Source organism: Myotis myotis, unplaced genomic scaffold (genome assembly GCF_014108235.1).
Source record: "Myotis myotis isolate mMyoMyo1 unplaced genomic scaffold, mMyoMyo1.p scaffold_m19_p_23, whole genome shotgun sequence".
In the NCBI taxonomy this organism is placed as follows: domain Eukaryota; kingdom Metazoa; phylum Chordata; class Mammalia; order Chiroptera; family Vespertilionidae; genus Myotis; species Myotis myotis.
Window position 1 is genome coordinate 901477 of NW_023416328.1, and position 8240 is coordinate 909716.

At 59.6% G+C, this 8240-nt stretch overlaps 1 protein-coding gene across 3 annotated transcripts in view; it reads right to left on the minus strand.

Annotated features, from left to right (window-relative positions):
* Positions 1–7411, minus strand: part of ZNF710 (zinc finger protein 710) — a 75090-nt gene extending 67679 nt beyond the window's left edge. The window contains exons 1-2 of one of the 3 annotated variants that reach the window (XM_036355680.1): positions 6382–7410; positions 4857–4939 (exon numbers count right to left, since the gene is read on the minus strand). The gene's annotated coding sequence lies outside the window, so the exon portion shown is untranslated. Of the gene's footprint in view, positions 1–4856; positions 4940–5381; positions 5746–6381 lie in introns of those variants that run through there. The other 2 variants (XM_036355681.1, XM_036355683.1) reach the window with 2 other exon arrangements.
* Between the last annotated feature and the right edge of the window lie 829 nt (positions 7412–8240).

An 8240-nucleotide genomic window follows, 5' to 3' on the forward strand; every position in this document is an offset into this window, starting at 1 on the left:
ACTGAAATGCATAAATATGACACAATATATATTTATAGACTGTATAGGAGGCCCCTGGAACCAGAAGAAATGCAAAAAATTCACTGTGAAGAACTCATTCTCGAATTGCCCCCCTTAAACATCAAATTGCCCCCCTGTGGGGCGTGGGCCCCACGCTGGGAACCGCTGCTCTTGCCTCCTCATTGCTTCCTGAAGTCAGACCAGAGCGTGGACGAGGCTGCCGGGCCCCCACCAAAGGCAGCTCAGAGGTGGGTGCTGTGTACACCCGGGACCACAATACACTTGCAGGCGGCACCAGAGAAGCCAGGGGGGACGTGTGAGCTGCGCTGATCCCCTCATTTCCCAGAAAAATGACCTGCCCGAGGCCACCCAACTCCGTCCCAGCAAAGCCCAGAGCCTCAATTCAGTACCTCGATTCCATCAGCATTTCTCAGACTTCACCCGCACTGGAATCTTGTTCAAATGCAGACTCAGCCCTGGCCGGTTTGGCTCAGTGGAGAGAGCGTCGGCCTGTGGACCGAAGGGTCCCCGGTTCCGGTCAAGGGCATGTACCTCGGTTGCAGGATCCTCCCCGGCCCCGGCCCTGGTTGGGGCTCATGCAGGAAGCAACCCATCGATGTGTTTCTCTCACATCGATGTTTCTCTCTGTCTTTCCCTTTCTCTTCCACTCTCTCTAGAAATCAATGGAAAAATATCCTCGGGTGAGGATTAAAAAAAAAAGCAGATTCAGCAAGTCGGCCGTGCAGCCCGAGAGTCTGCATTCCCAACAAGCGCCCAGGAAATGGTGATGCTGCTGGTGCAGGGACCACAGAGAGTAGCCAGGGTCTATGTCAAGGTCCATGGGCTGCCACACCCTGGGGAAGGCCTCCCCACCCCACCCTTCACGTGCTGTTTAAAGGCTCTGGCTTCAGGACCGCCTCCCTTCCCGGCCTCCCTGCCTGTCAGCTCCCATGCCCTCTGCACTCCTTCCTTTGAAGCATTTGTAACCACTGTAATTAAAGAGTATTTGGGTAATTATTAGTTTAATGTCTGTCTCCCAGGGAGACTGCAAGCTGCACGCGGACGGGACCAACTCAGCAACTGGCAAGTCTCACGCTGTCAGTCAAAGGGTAGCGGTTGGGTCTGGAACAGCCTGGACCCTCGCCCTGGAGACGGAGGGTCCGGCTCACACGCGTGGAAAACTCCTTCTGTGGGCCGCAAGGACAACAGCGACACATCGAGCTCCAAGATCCCCACCAGCTTCAAATACATGACAGCCATCATTTAAGTTGACGTGCACATCCCGCCCTAGCTCAGCGGATAGAGCATCAGCCTGCAGACTGATGGGTCCCGGGTTCGATTCCCATCAAGGGCGCATGCCCGGGTTGCGGGCTCGATCCCCAGTGTGGGGCGTGCAGGAGGCAGCCGATCCATGATTCTCTCTCATCATGCATGTTTCTATCTCTCTCTCCCTCTCCCTTCCTCTCTGAAATCAATAAAAATATATTTCAAAAAGTAAAATAAATAAAATTCCGACTAGTTTCAAATACATGACAACCATAATTTAAGTTGAAAAGCATACCCTACCTACCCCCCCGCCAAAAAAAAGTCTCCCAGATCTTTATCAAGTAGAAAATAGTCCCAACCTGGTACTAACCACTCAGCCTGGGGAATCGTTAAGCCCACCCACCCCCGAATCCCCATCCCCTCACAGCCTTCACTGGGTAAATAAGTGGTCTTCAGGCACTGTGAGGGCCCTGGCGAAGAGAGGAGGGGGCGCATTCCCTGACAGCCTCACTCCCCCGCAAGCCAACAATTTCCTTTTTTGTTTCTACTACCATCCTTTTTTATTTTTTTAAATATATTTTTATTGATTTCAATGTAGAAGGGAGAGGGAGACAGAAACATCAATGATGAGAGAGAATCATGGATCAGCTGCCTCCTGCACGCCCCCTACTGGGGATTGAGCCCGCAACCCAGGCATGTGCCCTTGACGGGAACCGAACCCGGGACCCTTCAGTCCGCAGGCTGACGCTCTATCCACTGAGCCACACCGGCTAGGGCTCTACTGCCATCCTTTCGAGGAACCGCAAAGCTTGGAGTGCCAGCTCCTTGCTGTGGGCAGAGATGCCTGACCTCATTGCCGTTCCAGGCAGGCAAAGCTTGAAATTGCTCTGCCTGGGTTCAGGTGCCAGCTGTGTGCCCCTGGATGAGTCGCTTAACTCCCCTGTGCCCCGCGGTTTCCCAACGTGCCAAGTGGGAATGACACTGGCGTAGCTAGCACCTGTGACGACTAAGACAGATGATGTCCGTAAAGCACTTAGCCAAGCCTGGCCCAAGATATCTAATTATGATTATCCTCCCATATCCAGTCCAATCGGAGGCCTCGCTATTGTTTTGCACGAGTCTCCTCCACCCAGCGGCCCCACCCCATTCAGGGTTCTCGCTTCCCAGCCCCTCCCGCAGTACCTGCCCCGAGCGCGTATGAGGCAATGTGCCACTGCACAATTCTGCAGCTCCCATCAATCACCGCCTGTCCCCGCCTCCTTCTATCATTCTCGGATTCCTCCTGCGAGGCAAATCTTTGGCCTGATGTCCAATGCATTTATTCAACACGCGTCTATCGAGGGCCCTCTTCGTGCCAGGCCCCGTGCTAGGCACAGGGGTTTCGAAGTGAACAGAAAAGGACCTCGACCGTCATGAAAATGATGTTGAACAAGGAGAGTTAATCCACCCAGAGAGTTCGGGTCTCTGGCCCTTACGTCCCCATCTTCTCCCCAGACCAATCCTAAATAAATCGCAAGTACCAAAACATTAAGAAAGCATTAGGGATCAAAAGTGTTAAGTGTGGCCCTGGCCGGTTTGGCTCAGTGGACAGAGCGTCAGCCTGTGGACTGAAGGGTCCCGGGTTCGATTCCGGTCAAGGGCACATGCCGGGGTTGCGGGCTCGGTCCCCAGTAGGGGGCGTGCAGGAGGCAGCCGATCCATGATTCTCTCTCATCACTGATGTTTCTATCTCTCCCTCTCCCTTCCTCTCTGAAATCCATAAAAATATATTTTAAAAAATTAAGTGCTAAGTGTGGCTTGGGAACAGCCCGCCGACCTGCTGGACTGTGAAGAAGTCCATGTGGAAACAGCAAGAAGCACCCGGTTCCCCTAGCAGTCACACGGGCCGGCCAAACCCTCTAGGCCAGTGGTCGGCAAACGCATTAGTCAACAGAGCCAAATATCAACAGTACTTCTTCAAAATAGCCTCGCCCAGGCCGAAAACCGACTTCTGCACACAGGCCACGAAGTTTCAATCGCACTGTACGTGGGCGCCCGCACGTGGTATTTTGTGGAAGAGCCACACTCAAGGGGCCAAAAAGCCGCATGTGGCTCGAGAGCCGCAGTTTGCCGACCACGGCCTAGGACAGTATGTGTGACACAGCGGGAAAAGGAGGCTCCTTTGCCTGTCTCATGCACGGAGCACACGCCCACGGTCTCATGTTCTCAGAGCCATGATCTTCGGAACGTTCCCCAGCAGGAATAGAGGCGGCAGCCTTGTGGAAAGAGCAGGGGACATGAACTCTGAAAGGATCAAGGGCTCGCCCTGCCACTTACTGTGGGGCCTCATGCCTGGGTTTCTTCCATTGCTTTCATTTTTATTTATTTGCTTTTGTTAAGCCTCACCCGAGGATATTTTTCCATGGATCTTTTAGAGAGAAAGAGGGAAAGACAGAGAGAAACATGGATGTGAGAAGAAGACACATCGATTGGTTGCCTCCCGCACACGCCCTGACCAGGGCCTGGGCCGGGGAGGACCAGAAGGAATCGAACCCGGGACCCTTTGGTCCGCAGGCCGGCGCTCTATCCACTGAGCCAAACCAGCGAGGGCGTGCCTGGGTTTCTTTCAGACAACCTCTCAGGTCCTCTTCCGGCTTTGAAGTCCAAGGGCTGGGATCAACCACCATTCACATGAGATCCAGCAGATTCCCAGAACCTTTCATTCAACAGAATGAGTCCCTGCCCTGGGGTTGGGGGGTGGGTCAGCCAGCCAGCTGGGGCGCCTTCGAGGGCATCCACCCAGGTGCACCCGACTCCCACTGTACTTCTGTCCTCCCCGCTGACGTCAAACTCAAGCTTTCCAGGCGCAACTCGATAGAAATATCTCTGGCCCACGAGGCAAAGCTAGAATAGCAGTCGTTGCACAAAATCTCGGGGGGGGAAGGGGGGAGGTTCCCATTCGTCTCCCTTCTTCCAACTTGAAAACCATTCCAGATCTTTCCTGTCTCCTTGTCGCCAGAAAGGGAGCCTAAAAATAAATCTCACTGGTTGTGAGAAATGACCCAAGTACAGAACCAAGTGACCTGCTGGCCGCACACCACAGGACAAAGACTCACCCAGGAAAAGTGCAAGTCTGCCTTCCCCTTCAACTCCCTGCACCCCTCCACCCTGAAAGAAATCGTGACCCAAACGTCCAACGCCCCCTCCCCAGGCGAAAGCAGCTCCACATCACTGCCCAGCGGCAGGACAAGCCAGGCCCTGCAGGCGGCTGGAGCACGCATCCAGCTGGAACGACAGGTGACCAATTAAGAGGTCCTGTTCCAAGCCGGGCAGGTGCCTGGCACAGGGTGACACGTGTGGCCGGAGGGCCACCTGACGAAACCACCAGAAAACAACATTCACTTGAAAACAAATGAGAAAGGGACAGCCGCGCCAGCGTCGCCCAAATCAAAACCAGACAGGCCCTGGGCTTTGATCCCAGACACCAAGGATCGGTTCTCCACTGTCTAATGACAGTTGGGGGTGGTGTCTCTGGCCCTCCCCACCTGGCCCCGTAGGTCCTTTGAAGGCCTTCTTCTTGGCAGACACGAACTCGGACTGGTTTTACTTACATGTTCTCAAAGGCAGGGTTGAAAAGAGCAGCTTCAAAGGTGGCTGGGGGACCCTCAAGGGTGCAAAGTCCTGCTCCGAACACCTGTGGGGAAATTTTGTACATTTCCCAGGTGCCCACTGGAACTGGGCATGTCCCTTTCAGATGGACGCCGGCTGGGAGCTCCCTCGTTGGCACAGAAATCAAGGCGCCCAGGGCCCCCCTTAGCAGTCAGGGCACGCAGCAGTAACTCCAGGGAGGCCCAGGAGGATGGCCCCTCCCTGGAAGGACCAGCACCCCGTGGTGTCCCCGTGTGAAAACGCACTAAGGCTAAGGCTGCGCCTTGCCCGCACCATCGCGGAGCGTAGAGAGACATGAATGACCGCTTGGGGTTAGTTCAAACCCACGCAAGCACCTCCCTGGCCTCTTACATCTTCCCCAACGACTGCTCAGACTGGAGGCATGCCGTGGCAGCGACCATAAAAGTCATCTTAAAAGGCAAGTTGGGGGGAAAGAAAAACACAACAAAACAACACCCGATACGCACGAGTTAGCAAGTCCGCGGTTTGGGGGTGCGGTGGCAGGGGGCCGGATCTGTGGGATCTCCGAGCCCCGGGTGGAGAGGACGGGCTGCCCCAACGGTCCCCGGGCCCCCGCGCCCACCCGCAGCCTCGAGGCCCCCCGATCTGACGCCGACGATCACACCCCCCAGCGCCGTCCAATTAGGAAAATGACCGCGAGGAGACGCGGAGAGTGGAAGACGAGGAAGGGGGACTGGGACTCGGGAGACTCAGGACAGGCCGTGGGGACCCGGCCAGCCGGCGAGCGTCTTCAACAGGTCCGGGCTGGGCGCCCCGACGCCGACCCGGCGGGGGTCCCGAGGCGCACGGCGGCCCTCGGGGACAGCCCACCCCCCGGAGGCGCGCTCCGCCCTCCCCCACCCCGAGTGGCGGGGACGCACGGCTGCCCCACCCGCTCGGAGAATAAAGTTTGTGGGCAGCCGAGGGGCGGGGCAGCGCGGCGAGGGGGCGAAACTTTGAGTCCCGGGCGGGCGGCGGGGGGAGCGCACCGGCGCCGGGACACCCACGTGCGGGCCCCCGAGCCGCCGCCGCCGCCGCCACCGCCCGGGCCTCCCGCGCCGCCGCCACCGCGTTGCTTTCCTTTCATTTCTGCTTCTCTCTCCCTCTCTCTCTCTTCCTCTCGGTCTCTCATTCGCGCGCTCTCCTCCCTCCCTTCCCCCTCTCGCCCCCGCCCCCCCCCTCTCCAGACGCCATCTCTCCGTCTTTCCCCGCTCTCCCTCTCTCCCTCCAGCTCGCCGGCATGCGGGAATGTGGAAGTGAAAGGGAATAGGCGACATGTTTGCAGCGCGGCGCGGGCCTGCGCGCCACCGTCCCCGGGGAGAGGCGGGGGGCGGGCCGGCCGCGGCCGCAGCGACCCACCCCCGCGCCCCCCGCGCCCCCGCCGCCGCCGCCCGCCTGCCCGCCTGCCCGCCCGTCCGCCCGCCCGCCCGCCCGGGGCTGCGGGGCCGGGGCCGCGCGGACACTCACCCTGGTCCGGGCGCGGCTCCTGCGCTGGGGCCCTCGCGGGCCGGGGGCTCGGGTGCCCACCGCCGGCTGCTGCTGCGCGCCCGCCGCCTCCACGCGCGCCCGCCGCCTGCTCCGCGCCCGCCCTCCGCTCCTCTCTTTCTCTCTCTCTCCCTCTGCCTCTTGCTCCCTCTCTCTCCTCTCTCTCTCTCTCCCTCTCTCCTCTCTCTCTCTCTCTCTCTCCCTCCCAGGAAGAAGGGAGTGAGGCAGGGCTGACGTGAAGGGATGCAAAACAGCTCCTCCTAAGCCAGCTCGCAGAGGAAGAGAGACAGAAAGCAGCCCTTTTATCTCTCTTTTGTTTTCTCACTTCCTTCCACCCCCCACCCCCTCCTGTCAGCCCAAGTTTTCTTTTCTCTTTCCACCGCAGACAGGATTTTTTTCTTCCTCTCTTTCTCTGCCTCTCGCTTCAACTCTCCCACTCAAATGGAAAGCCTGCCCGGTGTTCGCTGCCCCCTCCCCTCCCCGCCCGGTTTTTGTGTGTGTGTGTTTTTTTTCTCTTCCCTCTTTTCTTCCTTCTTCCTCCTTTCTTATTTCTCTAAAAGGGTTTTGTTTGCTGTGGGAGTTTCGTTTGAAAATCAAGTCACGCCTTTTTTTTTCTCCTTCTCTCTCTCTCTCTCTCTCTCTCTCTCTCTCTCTCTCTCTCTCTCTCTCCTGCTCTCAGAAAAGGGGAACAAAGATGAAGCGAAGCGGGGGAGAGGGGCAGCGGCAGCGCCTCACATGGAAATGGGGGGCCCGGCCCGGCACAAAGGGGCCCGGGGACTGCGCGCCCCCCGGCCCCGGGGGAGCCTGAGGCGCCCCGGCGAAGGGGAGCCAGTGGGGTGGGAAGCGCGGCTCGGGGTGCCGCCCAGCCGCCCCTCCCCGGCCCGAGGTGGGAGCTGGGTGTGTTCTTTACTCCTGTGTTTTTTTTAAAGTCGGCAGATGGGCTCGGAACCGGCGTCCCCGCGCCGCTCCGAACTGCACACGAGCCTGGGAACAGCTGTTTGCAGCGCCCTGGACAGCCAGGCTCGAGGGCGCGGCGCGGGCTGCGAGCGCGCGCGCGCGCGGGGCAGGGGCTGGAGGAGCGGGCGGGGTGGGCGGGGGGGAGGTTCGGCCCCCGGGGGCCCTCCAATCCCAGGGCCCGGCCCCGGCCCCGCGGGCACTGCTGGGGGGCGTCGAGGCGTGGCCATTCGCCGCGCAGGGTCAGGCCCTGGCGCCTCCCTGCGGGGGGCTTGGCACGGCCTGGTTTCCCCCCCTGGCTCCCGGGCAGGCCGGACCTGGGGCCTCCAACCTCCTGGCAGCCGGCCACGCGGAGCCGCGTCTCGACTCCGACGCTGTCCCCGGGCAGAGCCGCCACGGAGGGTCAATTATTCATGGGGCGCCCGGGCGTGCTCCCAAGACCTGCTCTGCCCTCGGCTTCTCGGGCGGAGTGGGCAGAGGACGGGGGGGAAAAGTTCCCAGAGTAAAAGTTGGCCGCATGTCTCCTTTCCCCTAAGTAAGTATTGAGCACCTGCTGGATGCCTGGGACTGGGACCGGGGCCGCTGCCAGGAGCTGCGGGGAAACGGGAGGTCTCCGCGGGGCCCCCGGAGTTTCCGCAGGAAACAATGCCCGAGGAGGCTGGCGCTCCAGACCAGGTCAGGGAAGGGAAGGAAAGCCTTCGCCTCCCGCCTCCCTTCCTTCCCCTTCTCTTCCTTCCTCCCGGCTGCATCTCCTTGGCTCCACCCCTTCTCATCAATTCCTCCCACACTTCCCTGCTTTCCCCGGCTTTTCAGTGGAGGGTCCCTTCTCCCAGCGAGGAGCAGATGTTGAGCCCCATTGTCTCCCCCCACCCCCCCACCCCCAGTGA